The 20,338-nt window shown below is 34.8% G+C and overlaps 1 long non-coding RNA gene across 1 annotated transcript in view; it reads left to right on the forward strand.

Moving 5' to 3' along the window:
- The window catches only part of LOC141511150 (uncharacterized), an 82,371-nt gene that overhangs the window by 21,472 nt on the left and 40,561 nt on the right, over positions 1 to 20,338 (forward strand). The window contains exon 2 of the long non-coding RNA XR_012475268.1: positions 11,248 to 11,302. This is a non-coding gene — a long non-coding RNA (uncharacterized LOC141511150). The remainder of the gene's footprint in view (positions 1 to 11,247; positions 11,303 to 20,338) is intronic.

Consider the following 20,338-nt stretch of genomic DNA (forward strand, 5'->3'; position numbering starts at 1 on the left):
AGAGAGAATGAGATTGAATTATGCCTGAAAATGAATCCTTATTGTAACACATCTGTAGTAATAATTCAACATCTACATGAAAATCTCCAGTGAGAGGCAGCTCATTGTATGGAAGCTCATTACATTTTGGGATTGTTCAGTTGTTAGAAATTATTTTTCCTATCTAGTCAAAATCTGGTTTTTTTTTGCAAATTCCAACTATTACTCCTAATTATAATCAAATGAAAGAAGTCCAATTCATCTTCCACAGGACAGCCTCTTAAGCACTAAACTAAATCTATTAAGCGAACCATGGATCTTCTCTTTTCTAGGACAAATAATATTTCTTCCTTCAAACTTCTCCTTCCATGACATGTATTTGAGGATTGATTTGAGAACTTTAGAAGTTCTCCAATTTATTTGTCTTTTCCAAAATATAGTGCCCAGAACTGAGCCCAGTATTTAGGTCAAACATTAATATTGACTCAAACATTGATGTTGGGACTCTACTTTGGGGGAAATCAAACAAATGGATGGCACAATTGTTTTCAGGGACAACAGATGATGTTTGAGTTCTTCTAGTCCTTAAATTGTATTTTAGAGTTATTAAGGTTGGAGTAAGCTATGCAGCTTGAATTGGTGGAATAAACTTTTAGCATATTTTATAAGTTGCCTGTTAACAGATATATTCATTCTCTTTATATATCCCTGCCAATTAGAATTGTAAATCAAAGCCTTCAATCACTAAGCTTTACCCAAGACAAATACCAGGGTATAGGGAAGAAATAGTCAAACTCGTTTGATTATGTTGGCAGGGGATGACAAATGTCTGGTTGGTATATTGGATTAAAGCTGAAACTAAACATTTAGGATCTTAAGCCGTCCAAATCTGCCATATTGGCATATGGCATAGACTTCTCATATTAATGGCTTGACCAGGCATCACTAGGCTCTTGCCAATGCTATGAGGAAATAGCACTATAAACAGGATTGGTCACAGAGGGAGATAACAAATGTTATTTTTTTACCTTCTCATCTTTTGTCCTCCTGTTTATCCACTGCTGTCTTTGTATTGTCCTCATAACAAGGTTTTCTTTTTTTAGGGTACTTTTTAGGACACTTTCCTTATTCTTTTCCCAAGATGACACTTGTTCTATGTGTTTTTTCTTTCAGAGATTGCAGAGGCAGATTTTTTAATTTTCCATAAGCAAATTCCTAAATATTTTAGAAGACACCTTTATTTGCATACCTCCTGGGAAAGAAAGTGACAGTCTCTTAATCTTAGTAATGCTTAACATTTTACATTTGAATGATGACTCTGTGAATTCAAGGTATTAATGTGACCATATAGATAATAATTGTAACTTTATTAATACTACTAGCATAAGAGATAGGAAACCAGGTTGAAGTGGGCTATGACAGCAGCTTGAAAGACAGCAGGTTGGATGGCAGAAGATAACTGGGGTGGATGGTTGGGTAAAATTAAAAAAAATGGTCTGGTTGGTCTAGGGGCAGCTGCATATAGAAGCCAAGCGTGTTTGAACTTATTTATTCACCATGTAGAACAGCTTGACCCCAGGGTTCACATTTAAAAGTTGAATTGAAATGTCTAATGCAACAAGATAGATGGCAAGTTAGGGTTGATGTTTGAATGAAGTAAGATTTTTTTTGTATATTTCTCACATTTCTGGTGCCGTTCCTAAAACATGCATCCCCTAATTGATTGCAATACTTTGAATGAAATCTAAGGCAAAACCCAGTAGTACTACAACCATTCACCTGAACATATCTCTCAATAAAGTCCACAATCAAAATGGGCATTACCCCCAAACATATGATGCTCCTATTGAGATGGCTGTCCACTAAATCCTTATTTTTCAGATGAATTACTATTCATTTTTACCTCCCTTTAATTGCTTTTGTGAAGATGACTTTTGAACTCAATATTAACTTTCTATTTATTCCTGATAAATATTATCCTGTTTAAATGTAGATCAGTTTGATTTTAAATCATGAATATAAAATACAATGAGTCATCTAGGTCTATTTTTGTCTTTTTTTTAATCAATTTGATAAGTATTTTAACTAAATTTTTATCCATCACTGATTAAAAAAAAGAACTGAACAATGCAGTATGAAGGACAGATCCACAAGAGTCTACCTTTCATACTGACATTAATCAAATCAATGACTATTCTTTGAATTGGTATATTCAAACATTTCAAAATCCACCTTACAAAATCAAAGCAATCCATAGTCATGTGAAAAATAGTTTCAAAAAACTATTCATTAGAGAAATGCAAATTAAATCATCTCTGAGGTACCACTTCACACCTCTCAGACTGGCCAATATGACCAGAATGGACAATGATCAATGTCGGAAAGGGATGTGGAAACCTGGGATACTAATGCATTGTTGGTGGAGCTGTGAACTCATCCAACTTTTCTGGAGAGCAATTTGGAATTACGCCCAGAGGGCAACAAAAATGTGCATACCCTATGATCTAGCAAGACCACTATTGGGTCTGTACCCTGAAGAGATAATGAAAAAGGGCAAAAAAATCACTTGTACAAAAATATACATAGCAGTTCTGTTTGTGGAGGCAAAGCATTGGAAACTGAGTGAATGTCCATGAATTGGGAAATGGCTGAACAATTGTGGTATATGTATGTTAAGGAACATTATTATTCTACTAGAAACCAGGAGAGATGGGAATTCAGGGGAGCCTGGAAGGATTTGCATGAACTGATGCTGAGCGAAATGAGCAGAACCAGAAGAACATTGTACAGCCTACAAAAACATGGGAGTAATAATCAGGCTTAATGGACTTGCTCATTCCATCAGCACAACAATCAGACACAATTTTAGGTTATCTGTGATGTATAATACCATCTGTATCCAGAGAAAGAATTGTGGAGTTTAAACAAAGACCAAAGACTATTACCTCTAATTTAAAAAAAAAAAAAACTGTTATCTTACTATGCAATTTTGCTATCACTCATACTTTATTTTTTTTCCTAAAGGATACAATTTCTCTCTCCTTACATTCAACTTAAATCAGTGTATACCAATGTAAAGACTAACAGACTGCCTTGTATGGGGGATGGAAGGTGGGAAGCAAGATTAGGGGATAAATTGTAAAATTTAAAATAAATAAATTTTTTAAAAATCTGTCTTACCTGCAATTGTCTAGAGAACATTTCTCTAAATATTCCACAAAAACAAAATAAAAGATTTTGTTAAATGATTTGATGAAATCTAGGTAAAGTATATCTACAGAATTACCATGACCTATGGTGGCAAGAAAAGTAATTAGGTTAGTCTAGCAAGACTTGCTCTTGATGAAACCATGCTGACGCTTTGGGATCACTATTCCTTTTAAAGTTCACTTACCATGCATTTAATAATATGTTCTAGAATTTCACCAGGAATCAAAGTCAAATTCAGAGATCTATAGTTTTCCAGCTCCATTAAAATTAGAACACATGGCTTTTTCCACTCCTGCCACAGTTCTATTCTTCACAGTCTTAGCATATCACTTAACAAGATGACAGTTCTTTTAATACTATAGGATGTAATTCATCTGGACCCATGACTTAAAGTCAGCCAATAGCCTTGTGCTGTCATTCTCTCCACATTTATCCTGAATTTAAACTCTGTATTAGTCATTTTAGTTATTAGTCATTAGTTATTATCATATTATCATATTAGTCATTAGTTATTTTTTCTTTAGCAGAAAAAATAGAAGTAAAAGTAAAAATACATTCTTTTTCCCATAATCCACTTTCCAATCTCATCCTTAATCACCCTCTTTCCTTCAATTTAATAAAAAAAAACTTTTTTTTCAGATACAACTTTCCCAATCAGGATTGGGATGTGTGTATGAGCAGTACCATTATTATTCTTATAGCAGCATTCTATGATTTTTTATTTACTCTATTATCTATCTTAGTTTTATCTTTTAAAAAATCTTTGTTGATCACTGAATTCCCTGTACAAGCATCTTGGTCTCTTTGTCTGATCAAAGTGATTTCTTTTTATTTCACCAGCGTTTCATTCTTGAAAGACTTTCCTATCTCTTCTAGGATGAATTCTTGTTTCAGTCCATTGTAGGTATAGAAAAAGGAAACCAGTTAATAATGCTAAAAGAAATAGACCTTTATGTCTTACACAAAGAAAGGTGCTTAACTTGAGACATGAAGGCAGAGTCTAATAAAGAAACAGGGGAAGAAATATCCAAGACATAAGTATAAATAACTAAGGTAGCTAGGTGCTAGAGTTCGGATATAGTCTCAGATACTATGTGATTATGGACAACTCATTTACCCTCTCTGCCTCAATTTTCTCATCTCTAAAATTGGAACAATAATATCACTGAATGGCCAGTGTTGTTATGAGGAAGAAATGAGAATAGAGTTATAAGCACTTTGCAATCTATAAGACAATATATAAATGCTAGCTATCATCATTATAATTTAGTAGATCTTCAGAGAAGAAAAATACTTTAATATTAAAAAATTCCATCCACAAGAAAGGTAAGGATTTGGCCTTAGTAGCAGAAGAATTAATGATTTTTCTAGACACAAAGTTTCCCTACAGTCTCCCCTCCCCAGGTCAGTTACAAACAGGGTCATTCTATAATGGAATAGAAAGTTCAGAGTTTCATTTTCATAGGAAGGGACAGAGTACTCTTAAATACTAATGATTAATTTTCCCACCTCTGATGACAAAGACAAGAAGATGCTAATTACCTAGGAAGCTGAAAATTTTCAGATACAAGGGTTCAGGAATTTTAGAAAAAGTTCAAGGTTAGAGAGGGAATAACAGGAAAGGGAAAGAGATTATCAAAAGTTGTTCCTTAGTCATTTTTAGTCATGTTCAGTCCTTTGGGATCCCATTTAAGATTTTTTTTTAGCAAAGATCCTAGATCGATTTGCAATTTTCTCTTCTAACTCTTTTGATAACTGAGGAAACTGAGGCAAATAAGGTTAAGTAACTTGCCCATTAGGAAGTATTTGAAGTCAGTCTTCCTAATTCTAGGTCCAGTGTTCTACTGTGTTATCTAGACACCCCTCATATCGAAAATAGAAATGACTATAGACAGAAAAATAAGTCAAAATACCATAAAGTTTTTTTCCTGGACTACCAGTATCCTTGTAAAATATTAGGCCATGAAAGTGTCTCTATCTTATTTCTGAATCCTTTGAAATTTACTTGACCAAAATCTTGCTAACACGGATTAGAATATGAAATAATCTCATTCCCTCAAGGTACCCATTGTTTCTACTCCAGCAACCAATTTGTCCTTGTTGATAGGAATCAGCATTAAAATGTCTGCTTTCCTCACTGTTTCTCTGCTTTTGTTTGTACAGAATGTTACCTAAAATGTTTCTGCCACTGCTTCCTAGATTGTCTAACATTTATGTCAGTTCTACATAATTGAACCCCCCCCCTTTTAAATACTCTCCTTCTTTAAAATAAGAACTATGTTTCCAAGCCACATTCCAGTCATAGAGAAGGGATAAGAGAAAATAAGTATCTATATAGTATGTACCATGTGTGAAACATTAAGCAACAGTTTTATACATATTATTTCATTTGCTCCTCAAAACAATACTGAAAGGAAGGTGCCACTATTATTCCCATTTTACAAGTGAGGCAAAAAGCAGTTAGTGACTTGTGTGTGGCAAACAGCTGGCAAATGTTTGAGGCTTAATTTAAACCAAGTTTTTTCAGAATCTAATCCCAAGGATCTATCCACTGTGACACCTACCAATCTCGTGGTTTCCATTTTACCAAATTTCAGTAGGGAAACTTGAAGTCAAATTTGTCTTCTTGCATTATGATATTTAATTCATTTTGGTTGCTATGCATTATTTTTTCATTGTGAATGTACTTTTGAGGTCGAAGGTTTCATTGTAAGCTTCTTATTGTTATTGTTGTTGTTGTTAAGCTTTCTTTATTAATAACTTTGTAGGTATACATAGGTGCTCTTCTCCCTCCCACTTATTTTAAGTTTAAAATCCTTTAATTTGATTTGCAAGATTCTTCATCTGAATCAATTCATTTTAGGCATGTTCCATTCCCACTGAAGAGCTCATAATTTCTGTATTTAAGTTATATTTCATCAAACCAAACGCCTATCTTTAAATAGTATTTCCTTAACCAGCTGTTCACTTCCCAGCTTAACCTTTCTTTTTGAAAGCCTTTGTTTTCATTTCACACAACAATGAAAATTCTACCTATGACCGTATGGTCTTCAATTTCTTGATTAACACTTACAATTTATAGCAATACTTTCCTGATTTCTTCCAGCAAAATCATTTAAACACATGTAAATCACTGAAAGCATATTTGACACATCTTTGGGAGGTTCCAGTAATATATTTGGGATAGATAACCATCACCACAGCTGTTAATTTTCTATCTTCAATATTTTTTCTTTTTAAATTTTGAGGTTCAAATTCTCTCTCTCCAAACCCACTTAGAAGGCAAGCAAAAATGATATTAATTAGACATGTGAAATTGTGCAAAATATATTTTTTCATTTTAGCCCCATTACAAAATAAGGCAAAAATTATATTTACAAAGTGAGATAATCGTACTTCAATTTGCACTCAGAGTTCATCAGTTCTCTTTCTCTGGAGATAGATGGCATTTTTTTTTATCATGAGTAGTTGAACATTATTACAACATTCATTTTACTGGGCTCAATGATCTGGTTCTTCTCACTTCACTTTATTTCAGTTTATATAGATTTTCCCTTTTCCCCCCTACAAATACCCTACTAATCACTTCTTAAAGCACAATATTATTCCATCACAATTATATTCAACAACTTAGTCAATCACTCCTAAACTCAATACTCATTGATATACAATTCTTTACCACCACAAGAACTGCTATAAATATTTTTGTACATAAGGGGCCTTTTTCTTTTTCTTTGATCTCTTTGGGATATAGATCTAGTAGTGGTTTTGTTGGGTCAAAGGATATGCACAGTTTTATATTTCTTTGTGCATAGTTATAAATTATTCCCCAGAATGGTTGATCTAGTTCAGAACTCTACCAATAGTTCATTCGTATAACTATCATCCTCCAACTGCTTCAAGATTTGTTATTTCTATTAGGTGAGAGGTGGTACTCCAGAATTGACTTAATTTCTCTAATTAATAGTAATTTAGAATATATTTTCATATGACTATGGGTAACTTTGATTTCTCATTCTGAAAATTGCCTACTCATATTCTTTGACCATTTATCAATTAGGGGAATGGCTCTTATTTTATCCTTATTTATTTTATCCTTAACACTAGAGATATTAGTCTTTCCTGAATACCCATACACTTCATGCATTTCATACACTATCTATGTAGATGCCTTCAAATGGAGCTAATAATCATAAAATTATGATGATTTGCATGTGTTATCTTTCCAGATAGGAAGAATGAAAGCAGTTTAATCATAACAAGTCATTCTCTTTCATGATTAATTTGTTATACTTCTCTTGAGTCTTGTGTTTAAATGTCAGATTTTCTATTGATCTCTAGTCTTTTCATCAGGAATAGTTGAAAGTCCTATATTTCAAAAGCTATCTATTTTACTGCTGAATGATCATACTCAATTTTGCTGGATAGATTATTCTTGGTTATAATCCTTAGCCATTTGAAATATATTCTAAGTCCATCATTCCTTTAATATGAAAACTAACTTTTATGTGATACTGTCTGTAGCTCCATGATATTTGAATTATTATATATTTTTCTTTTTAAGCTTCATTCAAATATTATTTTTAAAGTTATGTTTATAACTGTTTTTGTGTTGTATTCTTCTGATTATGTTTTTGTATTTGCCTATATAATAGCATCTATTTTTGGTCACTTTTTCTGTTTACTCATATTTATGTTGGACTCTGATCACCTGAGATTGGGGAGGCATTGTCCAAAGTTTCAGACTTTTGTGTGCTGCTGCTTTTTCAGAACTAACTTGGAGGGTCATCAAGTTTTTGGTGCATTCAAGATAGTATGACATTGGTTCCATTCTACATTTGAAGAAATTATTTTCTTCAGAGAGGTTTTTTTATCTCCTTTTCCATCTGGCCAATTCTGCTTTGGAAGGCATTCTTCTCCTCATTGGCCTTTTAGATTGCTTTTTCCATTGGACTCAAACTGGTTTAGAAAAAATTTTTTTCAGCATTTTTTAAGTAATTCCTTCACCAAGCTATTGACTTGGTTTCCTTGTTTTTCCCTCATCAATCTCATTTTTCTTCCCAATTTTTCCTCTACCTCCCCCTACTTGATTTTCAAAATCTTTTTTGAGCTCTCCATAGCTTGAGACCAATTCATAATTTTCATGGATGGTATGATAACAGAAGTTTTGACTTTGTTATCTTCTGAGTGTGGATTTTGATCCCCCACAGAACCAAAGTAATTGTTTATGGTCAAAATTTTTTTCTTCTGTTGTTTACTCATTTCCCCAGTCCACAGCTTGATTTTAACTCTTTCAAAGTGATGTTCTGCATCCAAGGTGAAGGATACATTGTCCCAATATTTTGAGGGTTTTTCAGCTATTTTCAGGAACCTTCCCATACACACACACAGGGTCCTCAATTCCTCCAGGTTCTTAGGAGAGGTTCTGACTGCTCTCCTGGATTATGTTCTGGTCTGTGGATGACCACAAGCACCTCCCTCTGCCCTGGAACTGTGAGAAGGGTCCCTGATCTGCTATAGCAATAAAATTTCTTTTCCTGAGCCTGGACTCCAGACTATAACCTGGATATGAGCATGAGCAAAGTCACAGATTCCTATCCCAGGGATAGCAGAGAGACCTCTGCAATCTCCCCCAACCCGCTCACTGTCTGTGTGCTGATAATTCTGGGAGCAGCTGCTGAGTAGCTCCCTGCTGGGTGACTCCCCAGGCCTCTTTCTGGTTCTGGGGGAATCAATACCTATTCCAAGATTTGTGCTGGCCTGGGCTCCATGCTTACTCTGGTTCAGCAGAATTTTCCTCTGTTCTTTCCAATTGTATTTGGCAGTCCCTGAACAAAGATGCCCCTAGGGATCCAGACACCAAATGGGCTGTTCCTGAATGGCTGAAACCAGTTTGCTCCAGTAGGGTATAGACTTTGCTGCCATCCTTTCTAACTCCAGTGTAACAGACCTTTTCCATGGATCTTCCAAGTTGTCTTGGGTGGGAAAAGAGTTTCATTCAGTCTTTTTGTGGGTTTTGTCACTCTAGAATTTGGTTATAGTCATTTTTTAAAAGTATTTGGAGTGGTCTCGGGGAGAACTTGTAGTAATTCCTGCCTTTACTCCACCATCTTGGCTCTGATGCCTTGTAGTGTTCCTTTCTGCCTTGGTACTGTGACCAGGTCTCCTGGTCTCTTGTGCCTTACCAAAAGGCCTCCTTTCTGTTCTGACCCAGAGCTGCTTATGGGGATTTGAGTTGCTAATCAAGGTCAATTCTACTCAATATCAGCAAAAGGTCAGTGAAAAATCTCTTTCTGAATAGTTTTCTGGCCCCTTTACCATCTCTGGGCTGAAAGTTTCGGAAGCTCCTGTCCCTTCTGCCTCCAGCCCCTTAATTGGTTCTGTCTTTATGTGGGTGTTGAATAGATCTCCACTGTAGAGTTATCCACTCCAGCTGATCTCCGAATCTGGAAAATGTTTCAATCTGAACTTTTCTTGGTTCTGCACCTCAAAAACTTAATTTGAAGCATTGTTTGAAAGTTGTTTGAGGGGAATGTTGATAGAGTTCAGTTGCATTTCTGCCTATACATTTTCATCTTGGTTCTATCCCTGCTGTTAGTTTTCAACCCACATCTTTCCATCTTACCCATAAGGATAACATGAGAAAATTGCCAAATTATTTTCTGAGTATTCATTTGAAATATATGCTCTGTTCCCTTGATCTACTAGCCTAATTAACTTATCAAAAAAATGAGGTTAATCTGAATGATTTCCTCTTTATGAAAACATATTGGTTCTTAAAGACTGCTTCAATTTCTACATGTTCATGTATCATCTCATTAAAATACATTCTAGAATTTTTCCTGAAATCAAAGTCAAACTCACCAATTTATAATTTGTTAAATCCGCGCCTTTCCTATTTGAGCATTATGACATTTTTCTTCTTCCATTACTCATACCTTTCATATTTTCTTAGATATTCTCAAATTGTCTCAGAAATCTCATCTACCATTTCTTTCAAGATCTTAGAATCTGTTATAGCCCACAAATATTTAGTAAGCATCTACTGTATAGTGGTCACTATGCTAGTATATATGGTCATTTTGAATTCATTTGGGTATTATCTTACCATGTCATATATTTAGGACTTAAATTTTCTGTTAATCATTTTTTTATTTAAAAGTCTTAGATTTTTCTCCTTGGAACAAAACACCAGAATACAATTTGAGTTGAATAATGCTCTTTCACTGTAATCCATAGTCGTCTATCATCACTCCCCATCTATACTCAGCAGTGATCCTACTTCTTCTATATGATTTCCTTGCTTCCAACATAGTTTAAGCTTCCTTTTTGTTCTTAGCTCTTCTCACAACTTTATCACTTATGCTACTATTTTGTAGGACCAAGTCATGCTTCTACATTCATCCTTATTTACCTACCTTTACTTCCATCTTCTATACTTATCTTTAAAACACTAGAGTTGATCAATAAATTTCGAATGGAATCACTTCAGTCTTTGCAGACAGTTCTTTCTTTTCCAACTGATCAGAATAATTTCTGCCTATGTTGATTCATGTAGACACAACTAATTCTGGATCTTGAAAATTTTATTCATGAGGGCATTCCATCACTCTAGAACTGGCTTCTCCTATAGAATTTTAGACATATTGACCTACCTATACTATGGTGATTCCCAATCTAGAATATGCATCCAAGTATATTTAGTTCTCATTTTCTTCATTACAGTGCATAATAAAATAATGATGTCCTCAAAGATTGGTAAAAATTATGTCAAATTGCAACATCACTGTGATGGTGGCCAAAGCAACCTCACTGTTTCTACATGGATATCACATTATGAAGGGGTCAGAATAAGTTATAGTGACATTGGTTATATTAGAACATGATTATCTTTCGATCTTTAGTCTGAGTGTTGATTGGGGGAAAAAACAGGCAGCAAATCCAATTTCAGCAGGCCCCAAGAAAATGAAGAGCCACCAAGAACTTAGGGGAAATCATAGAAACTTAGAGATGAGAGGAACATTTAAAAACATCTAATACAATCTCTTTATTTTATAGATGAAGAAATGTGTGTTCAGAGAGGTGAGGAGACTTGCCTAAAGCCACTTAACCAGTAAGTATCAGAACTGTTGTTTAAACTCAAGTCTTTAGATCAACCAATTCAGAACTCTTTTTAAAAATATATTTCCCCATCTGATCCATCTGCTTATTTTCATGGAGTTACAGAAGGAAGTAAAAAAAGAACTCAAACCAGTCAGAGAAGAACATTTTTAAAAGGAAATCATGTGAATGTCTCATATCTGACAGTAACAATAAGTTTCTTTAAATTAGTCAAGAGAACAAGCTGATATTTTCCTTCCTACATTTCCTAGATATTTCGGTCTAGTAACTCCATTAACAATAAACAAACAAATGATAAAATGGGTAGTTGGATAAATAAGTATATAAATAGACAAATAGATATGAATAGATAAATAAATGGATGAATGAATGAATGAACAAGCAACTGAATCACAGAATATTAGAAGCATATAAAAGCACCAAGATAGTCTGAAAATGCTAGTGTAAAACAAAGAATATTAGCACTGACCATTATTCCTTTAAGATATATAGACATTCCTTTAAGATATATGACATAAATACACACATATGTATTATATAATACATATATAGATAGAGAGATACAAAAATATTATGATGTAATAGAATATCTGATTTGTTAAACAAGAAATCATTCTTGATTCTGTCACTGAAGATGTCACATTGTAATGAAAAGAGCATTACATTATTCTCATTTCTACCACCACTTTGAAAAAGTGGAGCTTGATGAAGGGACCACTGATCTTGAGAGTCAGAGAGTGGCATGGGAGTGGGTAGATATTCATGGACATAAAACAAAGGGGAAAGATAGAGGGGTGTGGGAGAAAACTCTTAAAGAGAAATAGGAAAGAATGTAAGAAATGGGATTGAATTCTGAAACTTGGAAGAAAGCACCTAAACCAGCTATTCAAACTTGATTCAGTCCCTGATTCCCTATACTACTGTTCCAGCTTGCCCACTCTCTTCCTGCCCTACTTTTAGCTTGCTTTTCTGTTTTCTTCTTATATGAAAATATAAGAGGGCAGAGGTCATCTGTCTTTTTTTGTATTTGTATTCATAGCACTTAGCACTTAGCACTTATAGTAAACACTTAATGAATGCTCTGTCTACCTATCCATCACCTATTTATCTCAGAGTTGTAAGAAAAGTGCTTTGTGAGGCTTAAAAATTTCTTGCTATTGTTGTTTTAATCATTTTTATTATTTTCCTTGTTGTTTGAGTCATTTGCTGCTCACAGTTTCATGATATCAAAGTGTTAAAATGGTGAGATCAACATCATCCTAACAATAAATAGCAGTTCCTGGTAGGATGCTGAGTAAAACAAATAATCCTAGAGATAATTATTGCTCCTGATCCTCTTTTCCCTTAACAATTCTATTACCAGATTAAACTCATACTGGTTTACTACTTACAAAAATAATTTTCTTTTTAAAAATACATTTCTGAGGCAAAGCCAAGAGGCAGTGTGGAGGAAGGAATTCCTGGAAACTGTTCCACAAAAAACTCCAAAAGCTGTCAAATTATGACTCTAGTCAAAATTTAGAGGGGAAGAACTCACAGAAAGACTGAGTGATAAAATTTCCAAGTCTAATAAAACTTGGAAGTTCTGCAGGAAATGTCTGTTTCACTGGGACCGGGGGTGGAAAGAGCCCCAGCCACAGTGCAACTGTAGCATAGCACAACTAGGCTAGGCAACTGGGTCCATGGCAGAGAGGCAGTTTCCAGATCTCTTGGCCCAAGAATTACTAGAGACAGCTGGAAGAGGTGTTGAGAGAACTCTACTGTACCAGAGTGGAGCACCAGCCTCAGAGCAGTACTGTGGTGAGAACCTGCAGTAGGAATCAGCAGAGACATCCAGCACTTTCATAGCTCTCAGTCCACAGATGGTAAGGGTGTCAGGGGAGACAGCAGAAGTCTCTCAGCTCTTCCTGGGGCTGCTTTATGTTGTATGCCCACACTCAGAAAAATGTTAGAGTTTGGGCTTCCGTACCACTCTAGATGAGCAGGGAGTTGCTTCACAGCTCCAGGGTAGAGGGGAGGGCCTGTGATCATCCACATCCTAGAGCACAGGCAAGAGAGGAGTCAGAGCCTCTCATAAGACCTTGGAGAAATTAAGGTCCCTGTGGATTATCCCCAAAAAAACCCAAAGCCTTGGAAGTGTGGTGAATCAGTCATAGGCTGAGTAAATGAGCAAACAACAGAAAAAGAAGAACTTAATCATAGAAAATTACTTTGGTCTTATGGAAGACCAAAATACATACTCAGAAGATGATAAAGTTGATGCTTCCATATCCAAAACCTTCAAGAGAAATAGAAAATGGGCTCAGGCCATGTATGAGCTCAAAAAAACCTTTGAAAAGCAATTAAGGGAAGTGGAGGAAAAATTAGTAGGAGAAATGAGAACAATGCAGTTAAATCATGAAAACCAAGTCAACAGCTTGGTGAAAGAAATAAAAAAATACTGAAGAAAATAATATGTTAAAAACTAGTTTGGGCCAAATAGAAAAGGCAACCCAAAAAGCAAATGAGGAAAAGCAGAATTGGCCAGCTGGAAAAGGAGATAAAAAAAGTTCTTGGAAGAAAATAACTCCTTCAAATGCAGGATGGAATTAAAGTAAGCATATGACTTTGTGAGAAATCAGGAAGAAATAAAACTATACCAAAAAAATGAAAATTAAAAGAAAATGTGAATCATTTCAATGGAAAAACAACTGACCTCAAAAACAGATCCAGGAGAGATAATTTAAAAATCTTTGGGATACCTGAAAGTCATGACCAGGAAAAGAGCCTAGACTTCAGTTTTCAAGAAATAATACAGCAAAATTCCTCTGAGATCCTAGAAGCAGAGGGTAAAATAGAACTTGAGGGAACCCACCAATTACCTCCTGAAAGAGATCTCCAAAGAAAAACTTCCAGGAATATTGTAGCCAAATTCCCAACCTCCCAAGTCAAAGAGAAAAAGCTAATAGCTGCCAGAAACAAACAATTCAACTACCATCACTCTATAGTCAGGATTACATAGGATCTGGCAGCAACTACATTAAAGATTCGTAGGACATGGAATATATTTCTGAAGGCAAAAGATCTTGGTTTACAATCAAGAATCAGCTACCCAGCAAAAGTGAACATACTCTTTCAGGGGAAAAGATGAATTTTCGATGAAACAGGGGTCCTTCAAACTTTCCTATTGAAATAACCAGAGCTGAAAAGAAAGTTTGATCTCCAAGTGAAGGACTCAGGTGAACCCTAGAGGGGGTGGATGAGAGGTACTAATTATGAGGAATGTAATGATGTTGAACCATTTGTATTCCTTCATGGGAAGAAGATACTGATAACTTATATGAACTTTCTCATTTATAAGAGCAGTTAGAAGGAGCATATATAGAAAAGATACAGGAAGGAGCTGAATATAGTTGTATAATATAGTAAAAAGATGGATAATGGGTTTTAAAGGAAAGTATTGGGAGGAAGGGAAAGGAGAGGAAGAAAGGGTTAAGAAATTTCACATAAGAGTCAAGAAAAAGCTTTTACAATGGAGTGTAAACAGGGAAGGTGAGGGGGGAATGAGTGAGCCTTCATTTTCATCAGAAATGGCTCAGAGAAGAAATAACACACCTTAATAGGGTATAGAAATCTATCTTAGCCCAGAGAAGGGGAGGGAATGTGATAGAAGGGAGGGAAGTTCATGGGAGAGGTTACTCAGATACAACACACTTCTGAACAGGGACAGGATGGAAGGAGATCAACAATGGAATAAATGAGAGTGGGGAGGCATGAGTGGAGGGAAATACAGCTAGTAATAGCAACTGTGTGGAAAATAGTGAAGCAACTTCTCTGGTGGATTTATGATAAAGAAGCCAACTCATCCCAGAGACAGAGCTGTTGGAATCTGAACACAAACTGAAGTACACATTTTTTTTCCTCTCTCACTATTCTTGAGCTTTCTCATATTTCTAGAGGAAGGGGGGTTATGTTTGCTCTCACAAGATTATTGTAATAATATAAAATAAATAAACAAAAAATATATTTCTGGGAATTCATCAAAACTGCCTTTTACTGGTTAAGAAATAGAGTAATGGATCAGTGGATTAGGATAGGTTCAAAATAAGTCACAATAAATAACTATAGCAATCTACAATTGACAAACCTAAAGACATCAGCTTCTGGGATAAGCATTCACTATTTGTCAAAAATTGTTGAGAAAATTGGAATATAGTATGGCAAAAACTAGGTATACATCTCATACCCTATACCAAAATAAAGTCAAAATGGGTACAGGATTTAGACATAGAGAGTGATAAACATAGAAAAATTAATAGACCAAGAAGTACTCTTTCAGATCTATGGGAAAAAGATAAATATATAACCCAACATGATTAAAAAACATTATAAACTGCAATAGGCATGATATTTGACTATATAATACTGAGTATAATTTGATATAGTTTATGCACTAATAAAATCAATTCTGCCAAAATTAGAAGGAAACTGGGAAACAATCTTCACACCTTGGAGTTCTAATAAAGGTCTCATTTCAATAATATATAGAGAATTGAATCAAATGTATAAGGTCACAAGTCATTCTCCAATTGATAAATGGTCAAAGGATATGACTAGACAGTTTTCAAATGAAGAAATTAAAGATATATATATATATATATATATATATATATATATATATATATATATATATATAATCATTTGAAAAATGCTCCAAATCATTATTGATTAAAGAAATACAAACTAAAACAACAATGAGGTATCATCTCATAACTATCAGATTGGCCAAGATGAAAAAAATGGGAAAATGATCAATGTTGGAGAGGTTGTGGTAGGACTGAGACATTGATGCATTGCCAGTGGAATTGTGAATGGATCCAACCTTTCTAAACTTTGACCCAGCAATTCCAATTCTAGTTCTATAGCCAGAAGAAATTATTTAAAAAAGGGAAAAGTCCTATATGTTCCAAAATATTCATGGCAACTCTTTATTGTAGTGGCAAGGAATTGGAAACTGAGAGGATGCCCATTAATTGTTAAATAGATAAACAAGATATAGTAAATGAATGCTATGGAAAGCTATTGTTCTATGAGAAACCATAAATGGTTGAACTCTAGAGAATCATGGAATTCTTATGGGATATGATGCTCAGCGAAGAGAGTAGAACCAAGAGAATGATGTACACATCAACAACAACCTTGAAGGAAGCAGTTCCTCTCAGCAATCCAGAGAGCTAGGACACCTGCATTAGATTGGCTATGGACTATATTATCCCCATCCAGAGGAAGAAAAACAAAAAAACACACAAAAAATAATCCTTCCGAATCTGAGGAACACTGTATAAAAATTTCTTATAGATCTCTTTCCCATAATCCTAATTCCCCATACTAAAAATTGCTAATCTGTAAACATGTTTACCAAAATATGTATGTACAATGCTAACCTGACTGTTTGATGCTGAGGGGAAGGGCATGGAAAGGAAGAGTGGAAGGAAATTTTGTAATTTAAAAAATATACATGTGCATGTGGATGAAAATAAATTAAAAAAATAAAAAACACATTTCTGCATTGAACTCTAATGTCTGTCTCTAGAATCATTATTTGGCTATGTCTAGCCCTATCATACCACCAGTTAGTTATTAAGTGATTCCTATATTCCATAGTCATGGTGTTGCCATAGAGATAGATTTGTACTTTACCTTCTGACTGGCTCCTCCCTTTATAAGTTCTTTGAGGAGGAAATCCTGGAAACTTGCATAGGAAAGAGGTAAAGTGGAAAGTTAAATGGAAAGATGTTGCAAGTTCTATGTCTTCCCCCAGAATACCAAAAAATCATGGAGAAGTGATAATTAAATATAATGGATATCTCCCACATGATAGAAGAAGGGATGTAATTCATATTGTCAGTGGGTTATTAGAAATGGACACTTTGCTAGTAGGGCAAGATAATTACTCATAGCTATTTGGACAAGGCCTTTGTTTGAGATTAGGACCTTGGGACATAGGTATGAGAAGAAAAAATTCCAAATAGCATACAGACATTCTCACCCCCATGAAAATTAAAAAGCTATAATGCTTTGCTTCTATGTTTGACATAGCTATCTTGTAGAGGTAAATAACACAAACTTCTATTAGAATAGCACAGTAACCACAGGCAGAAGAACATACAAAGTCTTCTAAGACAAGAGAAGAGTGTCAGTATTGAATACAGCATTTCAGAGGTTATTGAAAGTGGTGATATCTGATAGAAGTGAAGTTTTAGCAGTAATAAATGGGGAGGAATAAAATCTCAGGGACTACAAAGGTCCCTGGGGCAGAGAGCAGAAAAATTTAACAAAAAGGAAGGAAAAGTTCTCCTGATACTCTATGGGTGCAATAACGAAACATTTACTGTATAAATAAAACCTGCTCAATGTCAATACCTTGAATGTGTATATAAGGGATATAGCTACTACCATTGGATCATTGTCTAATATAGGAATTCCAAGTTCCAAGTTCCAGCTAAATGGGAGAGGGACAGAGGTATTAATGAAATAAATATACCTATCCATCATGTATATGTAGGTCCATTATGTCAGAAAGTAGCTACTGACAAACCTGTTTCACCTACTTGTACTCCTTTTTATTATGTTTAATATAGACTTCTAGATTAAAATATAAATGAACTCTATAGATTCTGGACACTGTAAGGCAGTTTTTTATCCCAATGCATTTACCTTTTTATGCATGTTCTAGGAGAATCTGTGAAATTTTGCATACATATATATATATATGTATATATATATACATATATATATATATATACTGTGATGCTAAAAGAATGAGCAATGTGATGCTCTTATCTGATCCCTACAGTCTCATGAAATGGAAAACTCAAGACTCATATTTCTCATTTTAGAGATGAGGAAATGGATACAAAGAGCTTATATTACATACCTAAGATCAATTGGATTTAAATATAGGTCTTCTGCCTAAGCCAAAAATGAAAAGATTTCTAGTAGAAAGAAATTTTAAAGGTCATAAAATTCAACCCACACTTGAGCAAGTCTTTCTTCTCCGAATGATTATTTAGGCTCTCCTTGAATATCACCAGTTAATGAAAGAATGGCAACATGTTACAAATGTAGATAGCTAATTACAATGAACTTTTTCTTTACATTGAATCTAAATTTTACTTATTACAATTTCCATCCAGTACTTTCAGTTCTGTCGTCTTGGTGTAAGCAAAACAAATACAATCTCTCTTCCATGTAAAAGCATTTCAAATATTTAAATGACCATAATATCATGGATTTAGGACTGAAAGTCACCTTGTCCAATTTCTCCTTTTTATAAATGAAGAAACCAAGATTAAAGGAGTTTAAGAAATAAGAGACTTTCTCAAGATCATACAAGTAGTAAGTGTATGAAGTGGAATTTGATCCCAGGTCAATCCATCCATCAACCATAGCATAATTATGTGTCCACAATAAGCTGGGTACTTTGAGAAAAACTCTTGTAACACAAAACACCTGCCCCTCCCCATGCCCACAAAAAGCAAGCTCTGCTCTCAAAGAGTATAGCTAATCAGAGATTCAACATGTAAACAAGCCTGTAGCACCAAAATATGTACAGGATAAATTGGAAATAATAGAGACAAGATTCTACTATCAATGGGGATCAGAAAAGAATTCTTGTAGAACATAGGATTTTAGCTGGGTTTTGAAGGAAGTCAGAAAGATCAAGAGGTTTCCACCTCTTGTTCTATGAGAAACCATAAATGGTTGAACTCTAGAGAATCATGGAATTCTTATGGGATATGATGCTCAGCGAAGGGAGTAGAACCAAGGACATGAGGAGAGAGAGAATTGTAAGCATGGAGAATATCCAGTAAAAAAGTTCAGAGTACCACACCGCCTCCTCATGGACAGGTAAATTTGTTCCTAATTAATCTTCTTCAGGTCCAAAATACTCAGTTTCCTAAATTTAAAAATCATATGGCATCTGGTTCTCTCATTGTCCTGGATGTTCCCTTATAAATCCATCAAATTTTTGATGTGCTCTTCTCAATACAGTATTCTAGATATGATTTATACATTATCTTTCAATTAATATATACTCATACCAAGTTTGCTTTGGGGGCTATAATATCATACTGCTAATTCATATCACGCTTAAAACCTACTAAAACCCTCATATCTTTTTCCATGTGAACTATTTTCTAGACATGTTCCCCCATCTTATACTTGTACAATTGAGTTTTTGTTCTCAAGATTGGACTTTAGATTTATATCTATTAAATTTCATTTTATTTGATAGGTTCATTGTTCTAGCCTGCCAAGATTATTTTGGATGCTCATTCTGTAACCCATCATGCTAGCTACTTCTCACAGTTTTGCAGCCTAGTCACCCTCGCCATATTGTCTGCAGGATCTATTCAGGGGACTAGTCAGAGACCATACCAGCATACATCTAGAATTTGGGAATGCCATTTTCCAGGACAAGAACCAAACTAATGTATTCTTCCCTTACAAATGTCCATCTACTTATAATCCTTCTTTCCTGTTTAAAACTTTGGAAAATGACAGGGGGACAGGTTGGATATTGACTTAGAAGGATGGATTAAGAGTTAAAATGATTTGGAAGGTAATAGAAAAGGAAGACTTAAAGACTGCAAAACACCTTTCATATAAAACATCAGTTCAAAAACCCTTCCTTTGGAGAATATTATGGTTACTGTTGCTTTTTATTTGAAAACTGACTAAGAAGGGACAGGGAAAGAACTACTTGAATCTCACTTTCATTCAGATTTGGTTCAAAGAGGGTAAAGCACATAATCTAAGGTTAGAAATTTATCTTAACTTTCACGTATTAGAAAGGGAAAGGAGGGAAATGGGAGGAGGGATTGATAGAAGGGAGGGAAGGAAAAAGGGGAAAAGGGAAAGGGGGGTAAAGAGTGGGTGGCTGATAGAATAGGGGACAGATTGAGGGAGTCAATATTCAGAAACAAAATACTGATGTGGAGGATTAGGGTGAAAGGAGGGGTGGAAAGTACCATCAGAGGAATGA

This window comes from Macrotis lagotis, chromosome 2 (genome assembly GCF_037893015.1).
Source record: "Macrotis lagotis isolate mMagLag1 chromosome 2, bilby.v1.9.chrom.fasta, whole genome shotgun sequence".
NCBI classification, from domain to species: domain Eukaryota; kingdom Metazoa; phylum Chordata; class Mammalia; order Peramelemorphia; family Peramelidae; genus Macrotis; species Macrotis lagotis.